Below are 20264 nucleotides of genomic sequence, written 5' to 3'. Positions count from 1 at the left end.
CCCCATTTATAGTTCAGCCCAGTGCCTGGCTGGTGATTGGCGTGAGCATGCTGTGCCTTTCCAAAGGCAGTGTTAATTGAAATGGGTTGCCCACTGTCAGAACCATTAACCCGTTTGCCAGGCAACTGGAGGCCCTGTTGGCTGTCCCCTGGGAACAGGGGTTAAATATAGCCATCCTTTCCCACAGGCGGGTCCCCGCCCCCGGTGCGCTGCAGCGAGGTCGGGGATCAGGCGCTGGCATTGGGTGGCGGCTCGAAGTTTGGTAATTTGACGTTGAGAGGGATGCTCTGAACCCTGGTAATGGATGGTTCCAGGGTGTGCTGCTCTCGCTGGAAGTTATATTTAATCCTCGTTACTATGGGAACCGACAGTCGCCCGATCAGAGGTTTGATTTCCCTGAGAAAAGTTCTCAAAATTAAAAATGCGGCCTGGTTGGGCTGCCGTAAACCCCATCCATGGCCTCTGCCCGTCCCGGCTGCCCAGCCACCCCAACCCTCGCTTTCCAGCACCCTGCTGTTAGCCTCGAGGCTCACTCATGGGTTAAAGTAAAGGGAAAGCTAGCCCAGTGACCAGGTGTGGCTCCATGCGGGAGCATGACCGTGCTGACCTGGGGCAGTCATTCTCCCTGAGACCCCCAAGGCAGCCTCTTCCGGCCTTGCTGCTGGAGTGTCCCTGGCCAGCCCAGGCTTAGCCTGCTCCACTTGCCCAGCTGGCACCTCTGTGTGCTCTCCTTGGCAGCTCATTGCTCTGTCACTGGAGTCTCTCCAGGCAAGCCGGGAGCCCTGAGCCCTTTGGTGGATTTGAGGGCCTGTGGTGAAGGGCTGGCTGAGGGAGGGCTCCTCCTCGGAGAGGATGTAAATAGCACACAGTAAAAGGGATCTCCCCCACCCCAGCCCTGCTGGGGCAAGAGGCTACAGCATAGTCTTGACTTTAAATCCTAATGGTAAAAAATCTGCTTTTCCAAGAGCTGCAGGCGTCCTGAAAAATTACCGTCATGCTAGTTTCCCAGTGGCATTAAAAATCCCACGTTCAGCCAGGAAGCCAAACTGTGCCAACTACAGAAAGGCTCTGTGCCACCCCCAGGGTGTGAGGGGGACAAATCCTGTGCCTGCCCCAGCGACTGGGGCCTAGCTTGTCGCTGCACTTGGGCTGTTGTGGACCACTGGGTGCAGGAGGAGCGAGTGGCAAAGTCCCAGTGCTCTCACTGAGAACACTTTGCCAGCTGCCCCTCCTGCCTGTAGAATAAGGTGGGTCCAGCAGCATGCCCCCTAACCAGTGTGTAGCGTGCACTGCCCGGGATAGCCCATCAACTGAGCAGTCAGGCTCCGGGATCCAGAGCGGGGAGGGCTGGCTCTCCCCCAGGCTCCCTTGTTCCTCCTCGGTGAGGATGTAAATAGTATGCAGCAGCCCACCTGTATCATTCTGGGAATTACCTGCTGTTTCCATGCCATCCTGGCTCCCCTCTTGGGAGCGTGCCCTTGCCCCCACCCCCCAGCTCTCTAATCAAGTTATATACATTTATTATGGACTTAAAGGCAGGTAACGTGCCAATTAGCATGGAAAATGAGGTGCTGCTTCTGCCTTCCCTTGTTTTGGAGTCTGTACATCTGTTGGTATCTCTATTCCCGGGGTTAATTTGGATTTCTCTCTCTCATTTTAAAACTGGAACGTGGTGTCTGTGGGCTCAGTGTGTTTTAAGCTGTTTCCTTTTGTGATGCATGCGCTTATTAACTCCACCGATACACCCATTCGCTGGGAAGCATTTGCATTCTAAATGACAAGGCGACATTTCTGCTATATTTGCACCGTTCCCTTGTTGTGCATGACGTTGCGCGTGCTATGAATGCAGAAGTGGCTCCATCAGTATCTGTTCAGTCCCATTCCTTGCAGAAAATCCCTGTGCAGAAGCTCCTGGATGGCCTGTGTCCCAGCTGCTGGAGCTGCTGCCTCTCCCTGCCGTATGTCCTGGGGCTATGGGATGCCATGCTCTCAGCTGCTGAGGAGGAGTTTTGCAGGCCCTTCCAAGGGAAGGTGATTCTCAGGGCATTGGGAAGACTCGCCTGGGCACTCGGACACACTAATTACCATCTGAGCAGCCTGGGGTGTCCTGTAATCTATCGGGTGTGAAGCATCCAGATGCTGCGACCAGGAGCGCTGTGTGTCTGTCTGTATTTATAGTTTTGTGAGGCGGGTGTCGATCCAGAACCCAAGGGTTAATTTTCGCCATGTACGCACGTGGGTGAACCTGGGGCAGATTTGGCCTTCTCTGCTCCAGCGCGCGTCAGGCCCCACCTGTACATCTCAGGTGCCACCGATCTCCTGGTGGTTGGTAGCTCCTGGGGACAGGCTGAATCAGTGCAGCAAGTGGTGCCCTTCTTAGGGTTGGCTTAGTTCTGGGCCGTGTGTGGAACCCGGGGGACTGGCAGTGCAGACCCCTGCTCTGTGTCCAGTGAGCCAAACGCCTTGCTAAGGAGAGTCCAGGCGTGGGCCAGGGCTGAAGGGAGTCCTGCAGCTCCAGCGATCTATCCTGGCAGGACCGGGCCTTGCGCGGTGGTGGCAGAGCAGCATGGACTGAATGGTGATGGGATGAAGGGCAGTGGCTGGAGGAGCTGGGTAATGGGGGCCACTCCAGAGGCACTGGAAAACTTTTAGAATGGGGGAGCTGTGCCTCCCTTTACCCCATCTGTGCCTCCCGCCTCTGGAGCTGGGGCTGGGAGCAAGGCTGTTGCTCCAGGAGGGCGGGACGTGCATAGAGGTAAGGGGGCCAAGGCTGGGGCCACAGGTGGGGGCGGAGCCTTGGGAGCGGGGTCACTTAGGCATGGGGCTGGCAGCTGAGACCCATGTAAAACCTGGGGGGGCCCCCCCGCACTCCTAGTTCCTGTGCCTATGGGCAGTTCTTCACTCCAGCCCTGGCAAATGGCCCCGCGGTTTGGCCGTTGCTGTTTCTGGAGTAGAAGGATCTGCACTGCAGGGAGCTCTGCTGCACTCCACCTGTCAGCGGGCTGGGCTGGCCGGTGGCCCGAGCACATCACCACCTTTTGGAGTCGGTCGGAGGCCAAGCCAGGTCCTGGACAATAAGCCAGCGGTGAGCCAGTCAGACTGGGTCTCCTGCTCTCCTGGGGAGCAGAGGTGGGGCCTGACCCTAGCCAGGGGCCATGTGTGGCCTGAGACCCGCCCCTGGTAATGTGCAGGTACAGCCCCCAGAGAACGGTTCCATCTTGTCATCGCTCCATGCTCCAGCCCGGGGCAGGGCGTCAGTCAGGTGCCAAGGGAGCCTTTAGATGGGTGCGGTGCGGGGATGCTGCCTGTCAGCATGCTGTGTGGTGCCCTACATGCTGCGCATGGCCCTCCTCTGAGGGCTGCTGACTTCACGTTGCGGCAGGAATGGGTGCATCAGTGGCTCCGCGGGCTAGGGCCGCGGTGTAGCCGGGGTAACTGAACTCCCTGGCTCTTGCTGAGGCAAGCTAGCAGCTGAGGTAGTCACCAGGCGGCATGTGCTTCTCTCTCCCTTTCATGTATGAATTGGAGTAGTGATCACGCTTGTTATTCGAGTAACTTCTCCATCTTGGGACCCCTGATGCTGCCGCTGGTCCCAACGCACCCGGCATGCCACACAGAATAGGTCACATGGGGTCTCGACTACATCTGTACGTGCTGCCGAATGCTTGCTCTACGGGATGCCTGCTGTGGAGGTTGACAGGAACGGCATCCCCCTGAAAAGATCCCAGGAACAAAACAAGGTGGAGGAGAGATGCAGATCAGGGTTTGAGACTTCCATCTCTCTCCCTGCCTCTTGCTGGCTAGGAGGCTGTTGGAGTGAATCAAGCCGTGCAGGGCTGGGATACAAGCTGGATAGACAAACCTAATCCTCCCCAAATCCACTCCCTGTCCTGCGTGTCCACGGGAATGTGCATTGCAGCCCTGTCTCCAGCTGGGCCCTTTCTGCACCTTGCTATTTGGAAAATCTGGGGTTGCTGATTATTTTTGAGTCCCCGGAGCTGGACTGACAAACCTGGAGACTGGCGCTCCCTTGCCCCTGGAGGTGGGTATGGCAGGGCATTGGCCTAGCAAGCTTCCCCTCCCTCCATCCCTCCTGCATGCAAATGTGGACAGGGCACCAGCTGTAGCGGGGTGGAGCCATTCAGCCTCTCTTGGTGCTTGCCTCTGTGCTGAGACGGCCAGCTGGGAGTTTGTGTGGTGAGACCCCCACTCCTTGCATGGGGTCCCTGAGTTGGTGCCAAGACAGCATGGAGAAGATCCATAGGCTGGAGATTTTCAGAGGAGTTTGGCCCCGAACTCCCATTGAAATTCCCCTGGGGTTGGGTGCCTGACCCCTTGGCCTGGATTTGAACTACCGCCCTGTGGGTGGAAGGCTGCATAGCCCATTCTGCACCCCCTGCGCGTTGCCTCCACTGCACGGAACTTGTTGGTTGCTGGCTGAAACCGTGACTGGAGCGGGCTTAGCGTGAGCTGCTGGGGCTGTCTGCATAGAGAGCCTTCCTGGCCCGCGCTGCGCTATGCATGGGAGCTCCTCAGCCTGCGTGCCGCTAACTGCACCATAACGTCTCTGGCCCGGCGCCAGCCCTGGGTATTGGAAACCAGTGTAAGCAGCGAAGCCGCCCACTAGAATAACGAGCAGCTAGTGCAGGAATGAAGCTCCCTGCTCCGCAATATTGGCACTCGCCCATTGACGAGTGGCTGGGGCTGGATGGAGGGGATTGCGCGCTTTCCTTCACTCCTTTATTTGAAATCAACTATTGTCACTCATTCAATGGCTCCGTTATTGAGGAGGGCTGAATAGAGAGAGGAGAATTTCCTTTGCAATCATTGACTCGGCTGTCAGATTCAACCACATGCAGCGCCCAAGCAAAGGGTTGCAGCCCGGAACTGCGAGCAGCAGTTGGCACAGGGTGGCACAGCAGGTCATGGGTCACGTCTCATTCGCGCGGCCTGATGAAAGTGATCATGGGTCAGCGTTTGTTGGACCCATCTGGGGCGCGCTAACCCCATCCAAGAGCTCTGCCCACAACCCCGTGCTGTCGCAGGATTTTCTTTCACTTCCTGCCTGAAGCTATTGTGCAGTGTTGCTGTGTGCTGCCGGATAGCTGCCTTGCTCCACCCCAGAGCGGGCTGTGTTTGGTGGTGGGTGAAACAATCCCTATGTCTGCAGCATTCCCAGACAGAGAGAATGTTAAGGTAGCAGTGGGGGAGATATTGCTCTTCAGCCTGCCACGGAATCATGCTTCAGCATCACACCATTCAAAAACACCCCCACCCTAGTTCTGGGCTCACCCCATGCCCCACCTGCAGGCTAGAGTCGCTGCCACCACGAACTGCAGTATGCTGCCTTGTAAGTCCAGTGGAACCCCAGGCAGCCGCTGGTCCTGAAACCTTTAACTAGGGGTTGGGGAATCCAAGGAGCTGGCCCCGAGCCCAGGCCATGGCCTGCTGGCTGTCCCACCCCGAGCATGGGCTAGCTCTGGGTCAGGCAAGTGATGCCTGAGATTCCCCTCCTCCAGCTTGGGGAAACAGGCCAACACATACTGAAAGCATCTCGCTCTCCTGCCCAGGGTCCAGGCTCCAACCTGTAGGTGTCAGGGCTGAGCCGTACACGGTAAGTGTGGGACCAGTGGAGGGGGGAGGGTATTCTGCTGTTAGTGGCTATGAGGAGATGTCAGCTGCTAGCCACAGGAATTGAGGAGAATGTGAGAGACAATCTCCCCTTAACTCTGCCCCATTGTCTGTGACTAGATCAGCCCCTTGCTTGAGAGTGGATGGCTGGGGGTGCCCATGGCTCGGCACAATGAAAGGAGGCTGAGCTTACCAGAGCTTGGAGCCGTTGCTGGCCCTTCACCGGATCCTTCCCCCAGGCAGAGCCTGTCTTGCTAGCCAGCACTGGCTGCTCGAACGGAGTCTGACACCTACACGTCAGACAGCCTGGGCACTAGGGTGGGGTGAACTGGCCCTTTCCATCACCTGCCCCAGAATTAAAGCAAGTTCCCAACTCATCTTGCCTGGCCAACCTCAGATGGCCTGGAGCAGCCTCCTCTGGGCAGCCTCAGCATGACAGCCACGCTCCCTATTCGAAGCCGGGGAGGGCCGAGGGGCTGTGATCCAAAGAGCTTTGGGATCTCAGGGCGCAAAGTGGAAGGGTGGGGAGATGCGGGAGGGAGTGAGTCTGGGAGCCCAGTGGCAGGTTCGAGGCGGGGTGGGGAAGGCAGGGCCAAGCCATTGTTAGCTCCAGGCATCATATTTATTGGAAAATTAAACTTTCGCCCTGAGTAAGCAAAGTCCTAACTTGGTCACTGAAGCATCTTTCCCTCTAATGAGCCCTGGGCAGCCTGGATGAATTATTCAGCGAAATCGCTAATAACAGGCCAGATGAGTTCACGGGACTGGCAGCTCCTCAGGCCTGGGGAAGAGAGGAGATCAAAGGCAAACCCTGCCTGCCCTCTACCTGGGCAGAAGGGCCACTGGGGTAAACTCAGTAGTTGTGGGGGGCAGGGGAGGGGATAAACCTGCCACGCTGCCCCTCTGTGCCATGGGGAGCCAAGCAGCTGCGTGTCTGGGCTGGCTGCAGGCATCTGGCTGGGCGGCGCTGGGTCTTGGAGACAGCCGTCCCTGCTGGAGAATTGGAGGGTAGCTAGACCCCAGTAGGTGCCATGGAGCACCACCTGCATGGAGGAGAGCAGGGGCCCCTTTCCCAGTGTGGTGCTAGGGGGTGCTGTGCTGCGGGAAGTGGGGAGAGGGACTTGGGGGAGGCAATACCCCCTTGGAGTCATGCTGAGTCACCCGGGTTGCAGTGTGCTGGGAGGTGGCCAGGGCAGAGGGTTCGTGGCTGACCCCAGCGTGCTGTCACGTGTCTCTCGAAGATGTCGAAATCCACATCCTAATCGCTGGCCAGTCAACTCCCAGGGCAGTTTGGGTAGCGTTGGGCATCTTCTGGCCTGGTCGTTACTTTCTGCCTCCTTACATTCCCTTTGCTGTCCTGGTTGTGCAGCGTTGCTGTGTGGCTGTTAAACAGCAGCTGTTCCACCCCAGAAGTGACTGCACATGGGTCACGGGTGATAATTCCCCGAGTGCTTTGGGAGGGGAAGGGCTGTACAGACATCGGCTGATTAACATAGAGAGGTTGCCAGAAATGACCCAGGCCCCCACCTTGGTCCCTGAGCTTCCCTGCAGCGCAGCCCGCTCCGTGTTGCTTTCCCTGCTGGAGTCGATCTCACAAGCTGGCTGGTGATGTAGATCGTGACCCAGTTCGCCCCGCCTGGGGGGGATCTCGCCTAGGAGAGGGAGGGAGGCTCTGCATGGACAGCTGGGCTGTTGGAAATTGCGGGAGGTGGGGTGCAGCAGGCAGTTCAGACCCCTCTCAGCGCTAGAGCAGATCCTGCCTCATGTGTACCAGGGACCTGCCGGCAGTTGTGTGGCTGGAACATCATCCCAGCCCTTCTCTGCTCCCGGCTGGAGCCAGCAGTGTGATGAGGCCTTCCCCGGGAGTGGGGCTCAGCAGCAGGGATGAGTTCGAACTCAGCCCAGTCCCCGGTGTGGGGAGGCACCCACCCCACTGTCACCGAGGGCGCTGTGTGGCTGCCTTGTCGGGGGCTGCCGAGGGCAGGCTGCCTGGACAGAGCTCCCTTCAGGCAGCCCCACGTCCCTCCCCAGACCTGGATGGTGGGACGAGGCTGGGAGCAGAGACATGTCCTTGTGTGGGCAGCTCCCTTCTGATTCATCCCTGTGTCAGGCTTGCCATGTGTGGAGTGGACTGGGGAAGGCAGAGCAAGGGGTGGGGAATCACAGGGGCAAGGCGGTAAGTCCTATAGCCCTGGAGCAGAGCTTTCCAGGGGACCTGCCAGTGCTCAGCACCTCAACTGCCCCACGTGAGTGGCGTCAGCACCTGCCCCTGTGCTGAGGCTGCTGAGGGAGGGGCGGCTCCTTCCATGCTGAAGTCAGCTGTGCGACAGCAGTTCTCGCCCTGCTCCTAGCGCTGGCTCGTTCTCCCCACCCCCTTGCGCTGCGTGGCCAAGGTGTGGGATTGGGGTCTGTCACCTCCTGGTGAGCTGTCAGAGCTCGCCGCAGGCCTGGCCACATGCAGGACGTGCTGCTTACGGGCTCATCCCCTGGGCACGACGGGCATGAGTCTGGGCAGGAGCCGATGGCTCTGGGAGCCACCCGTCGAATACTCTGCTCCTCAGATGAACACTCTCTAATTAGCTGACATACCATGTGTTTTAAGTCTCTGACTAGGGAGGTGTTAGCCACGGGCTAGCGCTAATGCAATTGATCCAGCTCCCAGCCCTGCAATTAGTGGCAAGGAAAGGGGATATTTATTATTGCTCTCAATTCTCCAGCGAGCACCAGCAGTTTCTGCAGCTTGGCCTGGAGGAGGAGGCAGTCCCGGGCCAGATCTGGACCTTGCATGGACTGACCGAGTTCCACTGGCGATTTACACTGCTCTGCACCCTGCTCCACCCCCTCCCTTCCTTCCCTGCTCCTCTCACTGCAGCGTGGCATGCCGCAGGCTTGTCTTACCTGCTTGGGGAGCACCTTTCGAGATCATTGAATGACTGGATAGCGGGATCCTGCTGCAGGGCCTGAGTGCACTGACACTCCCCGTTTCTCCACCCAGACAGCTGTCCCTCAGTCACCCTGCTTGCTAGCCCCCGAACAGCCACCACTCCTGCTGGGGCATCTTCCCGACCCACCATGCTGATCACCCCGCTTAACCTCCTGCTCCCCTCTGTCACTGCCAAGTGCCCTGCCCTGCCGCCTCCACCCTGGTGATCCCTGCTTCGCCCATCCAGCCATCAACTCCTGTCCCACCCTGGAACGCCCGCCGCGGCCTGTCTGCCCGGATTCCCATCGGGCTATGTAAACTCTCTGGGGCAACGCCGGGGCTGATCCTCACTGGGCATCAACGGCCCTAACCCTGACCACCCACTTCCAGCCTGGCCTTGTCCCCTGCAGCCCAGGTCCGGGGAGCTGGAAGTGCTGATGCAGGCGCTGCTGGAGTGGGTGATTTTCAATGTGGGTTAAACCCTCCTAGGGGAGGGAAAGGTGCTTCCCTCAGCCTTTGTCAGCTCTAATCACCAGCTGTGTTTAAATGTGTCTCACTTAGCAGCTTCTTTCTCTTGTTCTCCGGTGTTTGCTTGTTTTCTGCTGAGTTGATGGGAACTTGCTTGGGTGTCTCTTTTCTTCTCCCTTGTTTGAAAGCAAAATTGAACGCTAGGTCAGTAATCCCTCTGCAAGACAGAGCAAGGCCATTTAGAATTAGGGCTAAGTACAAGAGCAGGGCAGGGGGCCAGGCAGCTGGTGGGGAAGTCTTGGGGAGCATGGGCTGCTGGGCCAGGGCCCAAGGGGCCTGGCGAGGTGAGCCTGGGAGGGCCAGAGGGCCTGGAGGGGAGGGCTCCGGGAGTCCCAGCTGCTGGGCCTCTGTGTGGCAAGGGTGGGGAGGGCATGTTGGCCCAGGTCTCCGGCTGGCAGCGTGTTGGCGCTCGGGACAGCCTGCCCAGGGAGGAGAACTTCCAGCCCCGCTCAGGGCTGCCCTCTGCTTTGCTAAGGGTTTGATTTGCTGGGGAGTATTAGCTGGGTGACAAGTCCCATACCACTACAATCGCTGCCCGCCAGTCAGACCAGGGAAACTCACAGGATCCCCTGTGGATTAGTGACCCCCGGTGCTGCCTGGCCAATACCTTGGTTGTTCCAGGCCCTAAGTCCTGGGCAATGGGGGTGTTCTGCCCTGGAGGAGCCCCTCCGCCAGAGGCCGGGGGGACGGGTGGGGTGAGCTGCATGCTCCGGTGAAGTGGAGGAGGGAGAGCCCCTGGCAGGAGCTGCTCATGGTAAGTTCTGTGGGAGCTCGGCTGCAAGTGAGGGAGGGGGTCACGTTCCAATTGCTAGTTGGGGGAGGGGAGAGGGACTTGCAGGACCAGTTGCTCTCCTAGTTTCTCTGTAACTGGTGCCCCGCATCCATGGCTGTGGGACATGGAAGGCCATGTACCCTCTCTTGTTGTTGAGTCAGATCTTAAAGCATTTTACAAACACCAACCAGGGCAGGGCAGTGTTATTAGCCACTTGTTCCAGGTGGGGAAACTAAGGCACGGAGAGGCAGTGGCAGCACTCAGGCTAGAACCTAGGTCTCCCTGCACTGTCTCTTGATGATAGGGTGAGTGTTCCTCGCAAGGTAGTTTCTGGAAATGAGGCCTTTGTTTCCAAAGCTTTGCGGGCTCTGTGGAGTCAGCCCCATGACTGTTTTTCATCCGCCGTTTTTGATGCCTGCCCATGTGTTCGTGCCATGGCCCACTGAGGAGGGGTGGTGGCTGGAGAACAATTGTTGGTAATTGGCTAATTGATTAATTGCCAAAATAATTACATTATATAGAATAATGTGCAGGATTGATATTAAAGCGCCGCGTGCCTAGGAGCTATATTGATTCTTGGAGCCGAGCCAGAGCCATCGACCCATGCATTTGTCAGGCGAGACGGGACCTTGAGAGGTCACCGAGTCCAGCCCCGTGTGCTGAGGTGGGACCAAGTAATCCTAGCCCCTCCCTGCTGGGGGGTGCCAACCTGGGCTCATGGACTAGTTAATCCATAGCTGCTCTCTCAACTCGTCCAAGCCAGCCAGGCACCCCCATGGTGGGGATTGCACCCCCCTTTCAAGCCAGCCTGTACTATCTGAGCCAGAGAGGGGAAGTGGCTTGTTCTGGAACTTGGAGAGAAATTTTTAAAATCGCAGCCAGGCATGAGGAAAATCAAGAGCTGCCAGCCCCTGGGCTCAAATCCTCCACAGCAAGGTGCTTCCACATGGACTAGGGCACGGGGTCTGCGGCAGGGGAGGGGCTGGCGTACACCATATGTGGGGACATGCTGATCAGCCCTGCTGGGGGAGTGGGCTGGAGGCCGCCTTGTGGCCGCAGTTTGAGGATGTCCATTGTGGTTGGTGTAGCAGGGAGTCTGCGCTTGTGGTAGCAGAAAGGAGGCCATGAGCCCTCCGCCCCTTCCAACACTCCCTCTCCCTGCTGCCAGATCCCCCCAACACACAGCGCTCCACCCAGCGGGCATGGGGGCTCCTGGGCGTAGTGCAGCCAGGTGCTGAGAAGTGGGATAGGAGGGAGGGATGTAAGAGCAGGGTCTGGAGGGAGAGGTGCAGTCTGTGACTTGGGTACAGGAAAACCTGGGGCTGCTCAGGGGGTGTGTGTGCAGCCTTGGGCACTGCCCTGGTGCCAGTAGCTGGTGATCTACCCTGCGAGCTGGCAGGGCCTGGGCAGCAGGAGCCTTCTGGTCTGTTCCCCAGGGCTTTGGTCAGGCCAGCTGCTGATGCCTCAGGCAAAGAGGCTTAGCCCCAGGCAGGCGCTAGGTTGCCCCTGTCCTTGTGAGCCAACCAAGGCTAAATCTCTGCAACCCTTTTCCTAATTTCCTCTCCCACTGCCAGCCCCGCTCTTAGAGCTTGTGCCCTGTGCATCTCCCCTCTTTCAACCCTTCCCCCTCTGCTAGGCGCTGCCCCTGTAGCCCCCACTAGTCGTCTCTTAGCTGGACTGCTGTCCGGATTTACTGCACTGGCTCTTTTCTCATGAATCAGTCATGGGCCTGTTTCCTTGCCACTTTTGCTAATGATCAGAGATGTGGTGTTCTGGCCAGCATGCCGCTGAACTTCTCCCGCCGCCCTCTGGCCATGCTGCCGCCACACGGCCATTTACGCCTGTCGATTTTCCTTGTTATTTACAGAATTATTTCTTGTAATCATCAATGCTGAAAAGTAAAACTTGTCTAATGCAAACGTGCCTGTTACAGGCGAGCCAGGCCCATTGTGTCACTGACTTCAGGGATCTTCGCAGTGGATGTTGATGCTGTCTTACCAGCTGAAATATAGATATTCTGGTGCTATAAATATTTGCAAATAGAGTCATAATTGAATCTCACTGGCTCGTTGCATTCTCCTGGAGAGATTCTGAATCCTGTGTTCTCAGGCAGTGAGTGAAGGATGGCAGCGGTGCTGGCTGGTGTGTTCAGAGGGAGAATGCACAAGAAATTGTACCGAGAGGCTCGGGCGGCTGTCTGTGTCTGTCGCAGTGGGATGCCAGCACCTGTCCTCCTCCCCTGTTGCTATGATGTCTCCAGCCCTGACAAGAGTGCTGGGCATTGCATGGTTCTTGTGGTTGAGATAAGACTTCAGTGACCTGAGGGCCCTGTCTAACACGGTGCAGTTACCTTTGGGGGCCTTGCAGCTGCCCTGCTCCCCAGCAGGCAGAGTAGCGTGCAGAGAAGGTGGCTGTGTGGCCCAGGAGCTGGGAATTACCTGCACAAAGGGCAGTGGGGGCACGGGGTGGGCGGGTGTGACGAAGTGGGATTGTTCTTAATGTTTCCTCTGAATAGTATGTGGGTGCCTCAGTTTCCCTTATGCATTTCTTACGTCTCCAGTGTGCATAAATTGCCAACACTTTGTATCCTGGCAACAAATAGCCGGGACCTTTCTCCCCTGACCTGACCTGCTGGCCTGGGAAGGAGACAGAGCCCAGAGAGGAGGGTCTGGAGTCGGTTTCAGTTTGGAGCTAGCTGGGGATGGGATGTGAGGGCAGATGTAGCGGGGGGACTGCCTCGCTGGGCCCCAGCTGAGGGATTCTGTTCTCTGTACCTACAAGCTCTGGTTTAGACCATATTCCTGTCATTGAATAAACCTCTGTTTTACTGGCTGGCTGAGAGTCACATCTGACTGCAAAGTGGGGGGTGCAGGACCGTGTGGCTTCCCCAGGGCCTGCTGGAGCGGGCTCGCTGTGGGAAGTGCACGGAGGGGCAGAGGATGCTGAATGCTCCAAGGAGAGACCCAGGAGGTGAAGCCGTGTGAGCTTCTTGCTCTGAAACAGACTGCTCCAAGGGAGAGGAGGCTCCCCAAAGTCCTGCCTGGTTTTGTGGGGAGCAGTTCCAGAGCATCGCCCGGGAACTCTGTGACAGCTGGCACGAATGGCTCAGGAGCTGGGAATTGCCTGCACGAAGGGCAGTAGGGGCATAGGGTGGGCTGGCATGGATGGCCCGGGGGGTTGGAAGCCAATGAGAAGGGTCAGCTGGAAAATGAGGGTGGTGGAGTGGGATTGGGCCGGGCTGTGGGATATGTGTGCGCGCAGTGGAGGGCATAGGGAGCTGGGGGCCTTAGTTAGAGGGGGTGTGTCATGGAGTCCCCGGGTGATGTTCTGGAACTGCTCCCCACAAAGCCAGTCAGGACTCTGGGGAGCCTCCTCTCCCTTGGAGCAGACTTGTTCAGGGCAAGAAGCTCACACGGCTTCACCTCCTGGGTCTCTCCTTGGAGCATTCAGCATCCTCTGCCTCTCCGTGCGCTCCCCACAGCGAGCCCGTCCCAGAGGGGTCCTGGGGAAGCCACAGGGTCCTGCACCCCCACTTTGCAGTTAGACGTGACTCTCAGCCAGCCAGTAACACAAAGGTTTATTTGATGACAGGAATAGGGTCTAAACAGAGCTTGTAGATACAGCGAACTGGACCCCTCAGCCGGGTCCATTCTGGGGGGCAGTGAGCCAGACCCCCCCGTCTGCATTTCACTCCTCGTCCCCAGCCAGCTCCAGACTAACAACCCCCTCCAGCCCCTCCTCCTTTCCCAGGCCAGGAGGCCACCTGACCTCTTTGTCTCCCACACCTTTAGCATCCCCTTGCAGGGGGAAGGGCCTGGCCATTAGTTGCCAGGAGACAGAGGGTCGGCCAGGAACTGAGGCCCCCACACAGTATTTAGAGGAAACATTAAGAACATTCCTAGTTCGTCACAAGGTGATCATAGAATCTCAGGCTTGGAAGGGAATTCAGGAGGTCATCTAGTTCCCCCCTTGCTCAAAGGGGGACCAATCCCCAGACAGATTTTTACCCCAGTTCCCTAAATGGCCCCCTCAAGGACTGAACTGACAACCCTGGATTTAGCAGGCCCATGCTCAGAGCACTGAGCTATCCCTGCCCCCTTGCATTGCTGTCAAGGTAGGGCCATAACAAGCCAGTTGCGGGGTGGGGAAGCCAGGGGACTGATCCTGCAGTAAAGCCTGACTCTGGCGTTGGCCTCAGGCTGAGTGGGAAGCAGGGTAGGGAGCTCTGGCTGAGCAGCCCTGGCAATCCAACTCCTGGCCGACACGGGCTTTGGGGCACCTGTTGGGCTCTTTGTCGGGGCTGCTGCCAGGCTGCACTCCTGCCTGAGAACGCTGGACAGCCTGCCCTGGCACAGGCCAATCTCTCTGACTGCGAGGCGAGGGCTGCGGCAGCTCCCTCTGGATGCTGTGGGGTTGATCTGTGTGTGGGAGGCTGGGGATCAGCTCACGGACCGAGGCAGGGAATGGAGGCAATCTGCGGAGTGGGAGAAAAGCCATAACTCACCCCGCCGGCAGGGCCGGGCAGGCAGTGTAGCCAGGCTGGCGTGGGGAGGTGGGAACTCTCAGCCTCCTCTGCGTCTGCCTGGGCCTTCCCCACCCCGTGCGAGCTGGCCTGGCTTGGCCTGGCAGCACGTGGGCAAGTGGGGCCCAGAGCACCCTGTGGGGGAAGGGGCAGCACAGTGGTGAGTGGAACTGCGTTTCCCTCGCACCGGGGTGCTGGCTGGGAAGGGGCCCTGCCGGGTGGGCCCTCACCAAATGGACAGCAGAGAGCCCTCCCTTGCCGAAGCAGCACCGGCGAGGTGGGGGAGCTGAGTCAGCAGGGGAGTTGGGGCAAGCAGGCCAATGGTGATTGGGGTGGCAGGGGGCAGCTCATGTCTTGTCTGTAGCAAATAGGGGGTGTAGGCGGCTACCCAGTGAGCTGGCCCCAGAGGGGAAGGGAGTAGGAGTGATTTACCCCAGAGGACCCTTAGGGCAGGGGCAGCTCCACTGTGCACAGCTGGTGTCTGGCTCCTGCCTTCCATCCTCAGATGCTGGAGTCTTAGTCTGACTGCAGGGCCTGCAGCTCCCATGTCCCTCCTTTTGTGTGTGTGTGTGGGGGCCTCTGTACCCAGCCCCCACCCTCTCAACAGGAGTGTCGTGGGGGGGCATTTAGGATTCCTCCTAGCCCCCTGGGGAGCCCCAAGCAGAGTGCCTGAGCCTGCCTGGGGCCTGTGCAGAGCTGGTGCAACCATTTAAGTGACCTAAGCAGTCGCCTAGGGCACTGGCATTTGGGGGGCGTCATTTTCTTTGGCAGCGACTGCAGTGGCTGGATTTTAGGTGCCGCAAGCCTGGGAGGGGGGAGAAGTGAAGCAGCCACGGCGTGCTCGTGTGTGGAACAGGGGTGAGCTGGAGTGGGGGGGGTGCCAGAAGGGGAGTGCCTCAGGGCAGAGGGGGTGCCTCAGGGTGGAGAGAGGGAGCTGCTACGGGGGGGCACCTTAGTGCAGGGGGGAAGGGCTCAAGGTGGAGGTTTCACCTAGGGCGTGAAACATCCTTGCATCGGCCCTGGGCCTGTGGTGCGGCTCACTGGCTGTGGCAGGGTGCAGGACCTGTGCTCCACTGAGGCGGGGCCGTGCTGCTCTGGCAGGCAGAGAAACGGCCCATCTCTCCTGGTACCTTGGAGCCTTTGCTGCCTAAAGGGAAGGAAGGAGCCGTAATGCCGCTGCGGCAGAGGCACCTGTCAGTCTTGGCTCTGGCACCATCTGTCAAGATGCAGAGCTTAGGTCCTCAGAGCCATGGGGCGGATGGGTAATCCTGGCTCAGGAGCAGAACGTTCCCCTGCCCAGGCTGGTCTCCCACCGCTTCCAGCGGGCGCCTCAGTGCAGAGACTGATGGAGTGGAAGCTGTCCAGGGCAGGCACACCCCTCAGCCTGGATGTTAGAGAGCTTCTGCCTTCACTCTCCCATCTCCCTGGTCTTCCTCCCACGAATGGAGGGAGAGCAGCGCTACCCAAAGTCCGAAGGTGCAAATAATTCAATGTTTATGGGGGTGAATGTCCAGCAAGCTTAAATCCAAGCTCCTTTTTCCTTATTTTCGAATCCCAACGTACTTCCTGTTTGCCCCTATTTTATATATAATAATCTCAGCTAGACCTTAACCAGTCATTTCACTGAAACCTATCTAACCAATCCCAACGTATTGTAACCTGATTAGCTAACCAATTATACCCCACCACCTTAATTAACTTACCCCCAGCAAAATTAATGCTACAGCAGACAGAAACAGTCACTGAACCAGCCAGAGATTATACAGCCAAACAATAGGGAAGTGGGGATACAGTGAAATGAGGATTGCACACCCCAGCTGTTGATAAGTGACAAGTTTCAGAGTAGCAGCAGTGTTAGTCTGTATCCGCACAAAGAACAGGAGTACAGGATACTATCAAACTAAGTTTTCTTTGCATCTTCGAGGCTCTTCCCTTTCTCTGGAGGTGAGAGATTGGATCACCTTCCTCACAGCCCCAAACTGCCTTGTTTCAGTTGGAGCTGTGTTAGTCTGTATTGGCAAAAAAACTGCAGAGTCCTTGTGGCACGTTAGACACTAACAAAATTATTTGAGCGTAAGCTTTCATGTCTGAATAAAGACTGGCAGTGGTTGGGTCATTACAAAATCTAAACTTAATTTCCCCAATATTGTTTTCTCCCTACTCTTACTCAAACCTTCTTGTCAACTGTCTGTAATGGGCCACTCTTCCCACTACAAAAGTTATTTCTCCTCCCTTGGTATCCTGCTGTTAATTGATTTATCTCCTTAGACTGACCTAACACTTGGTAAAGCAACCCCCATCCTTTCATGTATTTATACCTGCTCCTGTATCTTTTACTTCATACATCCGATGAAGTGGGTTCTAGCCAACGAAAGCTTATGCCCAAATAAATTTGTTAGTCTCTAAGGTGCCACAAGGACTCCTCATTTTTTTTATTTGTGTGTGACTGGTGAGGATGTGACCGTTCGCTTCCCAGCTTATGGCTGCCCCTGCTGCTTGGCCAAAGGCCTTAGCCTAAGGACAGGGCCTCAGACTCTCCTAGTGAGATAAGACCCAGACACAGGCAGACTGTGGTTTGGTGCCTCTGGAACTAGCTGAGTGATAAGAACACACCTAAATTCTTACCGTAGAGGCCTGTGCAGACAGGCCTGACTATCTCCAGCGTAACACTGGCTAGGGAGCTGCTGGGGGGCAGTAGGTAGTGTGTCTCCATGGAACGATGCAGAAATGTTAGTGTTGCTGTCCAGACTCCTGTTCTCCCCCTACCCCCATTTCAACCCTTTAACTCCCACTGCCCTCCCAGAACTAGGAGGGGAACCCAAGAGTCCTGAGCCCCAGCCCGCTTCTCCCCAGACACTGGATAATGCAGCACTTCTGCTCTGTTTCCTTTGTTGTTCTTGTGACTCGGAGTTAAGGTGAAAGGCCAGCCCGTCTGACGGCGCCGCAGCTCTTCCATGGCTCCGGTGCAGTGCAGAGTGATTGAAATTCAGGCAAGAGGTACCGCTCCCTCTGAGGGAGGCACCGCCAAATGCCAGCGAGATAACGCCAAGCTGCTCTGCAAGCTGCACTTTGTGTTAACTAGCCCCATGTTTGTAATGTTGGCGCAGGAGCCAGACAGCCCCTGAGTGTCGTGCACTGGCTTTAACCCCTTCTCCAGGATCGGTTTAAAAGCCGGCGTCTCACCATAGATCAGTGCCAGCTGCAGTCGGGGTTTGTCAGTGCCCGGCCCGGCGCCTTGCTGCACGGTCCGGGAACAATCACCTTTCTGGTTTTCAAACTAACCTCGGCAGATCTGGCTGGTTTCCTCAGCGTGTTGCGCTGTTAGCAAAGCGGCCCTAAAGGAGGGGGGTGCATGGAGTCGGTAAACCAGGGAGACCTTGTTCCTGCTCATTTCACAGCTAGACACAGAAACAGAGCCGAGTGAGGCACTTTGGGTGGGCGGAAGAGGAGCTGGAGGGACAAGCCGCCATGATGCCTGCCTCTTGCCAACGTGGCTGTCCTTGCTCGAGCCCTAAAGTAATCTTTGGGGGCTGTGCAGTGGCTTCACTCAGCGGCCTGGGACCCGGCTTAGCTGAGAAGCAGGCCCTGCTCTGGCAAATTGGGAGCCTGGAATCTGCTCACTTTCTGATTTCTTAGCTCTGTTGTTTAGAATCTGGCTGTAAAACATGCGCATCCTGCCTGGCCACTGCTGCCCATCTCTCCATGCCTTGAGCATGCTGTCAAAATTTACCAGCCCCGGCCAGCCACAGAAAAGGGTCATCTGCTTTTATCAGTTGGCATGAGTGGGAGCTGCATGGGTGGCGCTGCTTCCCAAGGGGCGAACGTCTCTGCTCACTGCCCACCTCCTGGCAGAAGGTGGCTGCGTTCCGTGTCTGATGTGCTGCGTGACCTGGGGAGATCCCCGTCCTCGCTCAGCACCTCATCTTCCTCCTGGGAGGCAAGCAGGGGTTCCCGAGTATCCAGAAAGCCGGGAGGCGCTGGAGTCAGTATTAGGGAAGAGAATTGCCAAGTGTTGTCTCTGTTCTTGTGTCCCCATGGGTCAGCCATTGCAGCTGGTGTGTTGGTGCCTGCTGTGTGTTCGGCTGGTGCTGCATGCAGAGGGCACTGGTGGACCCTTACCCTGTCTCCTTGTCTTCCTTCCCTGGGTCCCTGCCAGTGTGCCCCCGAGGCAGGAATGACCCTTTGGCCCTCTAGAGCCAGCAACTGTCTCTAGAGGACGGGGCAGGTGTCATAAACAGATAGCTAAGGGTTAATGTTCTTTTACCTGTAAAGGGTTAACACAGGGAACCAAACACCTGACCAGAGGACCAATCAGGAAATAAGACTTTTTCAAATCTGGGTGGAGGGAAGTTTTGGGTGTGAGTCCTTTGTTCTTTGTCTTGGGTCTGTGCCCTCTCAGCTCTGAGAGTGATTTTTCTATCTCCAGGTTTTCTAATCTTCTGTTTCCAAGTTGTAAGTACAAGGATAGTAAGACAATAGGTTTATATTGGTTTTTTTTTGTATTTACATGTGTGTAGTTGCTGGAATGTGTTAAATTGTATTCTTTTGGAATAAGGCTGTTTATTCACTTTTTTTCTTAAGCAATTGACCCTGTATATTGTCACCCTTATACAGAGACTATTTTTAATGTATTTTTCTTTCTTTTTATATAAAGCTTTCTTTTTAAGACCTGTTGGAGTTTTTCTTTAGTGGGGACTCCAGGGAATTGAGTCTGCAGCTCACCAGGGAATTGGTGGGAGGAAGAAGTCAGGGGGAAAATCTCTTTGTGTTAGATTTACTAAGCCTGACTTTGCATACCCTCTGGGTGAGGGGGAAGAGAGATTAGATCTCTCGATACTTGTGTTTCCAGGACTGGAAGCAGGGAATCTCCTAGGGTCGTCCAGGGAGGGGAGCCTGGGAGGAAGTAACAAGGAAACAAGGGGAGGGGGTTATTTCCCTTTGTTGTAAGACTCAAGGCATCTGAGTCAGGGGGTCCCCCAGGGAAGGTATTGGGGAGACCACAGTGAGCTAGGCACTGTATAATTCCTAGCTGGTGGCAGCAATTACCAGGTCCAAGCTGGTAACTAAGCTTGGAGGTTTTCATGCTAACACCCATATTTTGGACGCTAAGGTCCAGATCTGGGAAGAAATGTTATGACAGCAGGGAACATTCGCAGCACATTGCCGTAGCTTCAGACACCGCCTCCGCCAGCCTTCTTTTCCCTCTGGCTGTGTTTGCAATATCCTCCCGCTGCCCAGGTTTGAGTCCGGGCTCCGCAGTTGGGATTCTCAGCTAAGCAGGAGGCAGCAGCCCAAAGCGGAGGTGTCAGGGGATCAGTGAATTTTTGGTTCAGACACATCATCTCTGCTGTCTGCCCTCGCTTGGCACCTGTCACCATGGGCTTGATGAGCGGAGCCAAGTTCCCCCAAGGCAGGAAATGTGTACCCCACATCTCTCATTCACTGGCCAGACCACTTCCCCTGGAGAAGCCTCCCCGCTAATAGGATTTTCCCAGCTCCACTTAGCAAAGCTCTGTCTTGCTTCGTGCTGCAGATGTGGCTGTGCTTGTCCCTGGATTCCAAAGCTGAGGCCTTGCCATCAAGGATGCCCTGCGAGCCCAGTAGTCACAGGGCTCATGTAATTTCAGGTGTCAGGGTGATCGGACAGCTCAGGCTGTGTGTGTCCATGGATCAGGGGAGAAGTTGCATCTTCCCACCACCAGCCACTCAGAGCCTTATGGCCAGGTGACTTGGAGCCGACCGCTGGCAGCGCAGCCCCCAGAGGGGCGTGTGGATGGGGTGATACCTCTTCCCGTTCGTCCCTGTGGCTTGTTTGCCCTTTGCCAGGCTGTGTTCATGCATAAACATAAACCTGTTTGTTCGCAGGATTTATGCCCTTATTCTTCTTC

General features: G+C 56.8%; 1 protein-coding gene across 2 annotated transcripts in view; it reads left to right on the top strand.

Annotated features, from left to right (window-relative positions):
- SND1 (staphylococcal nuclease and tudor domain containing 1) overlaps window positions 1-20264 on the top strand; it is a 576429-nt gene that overhangs the window by 368818 nt on the left and 187347 nt on the right. The window lies entirely within an intron of this gene.

The sequence above is a fragment of the Gopherus flavomarginatus genome, chromosome 1 (assembly GCF_025201925.1).
Source record: "Gopherus flavomarginatus isolate rGopFla2 chromosome 1, rGopFla2.mat.asm, whole genome shotgun sequence".
Taxonomy (NCBI): domain Eukaryota; kingdom Metazoa; phylum Chordata; order Testudines; family Testudinidae; genus Gopherus; species Gopherus flavomarginatus.
The sequence above is the reverse complement of the archived record's forward strand: the minus strand, read 5'-3'. Positions and strand labels throughout refer to the sequence as shown.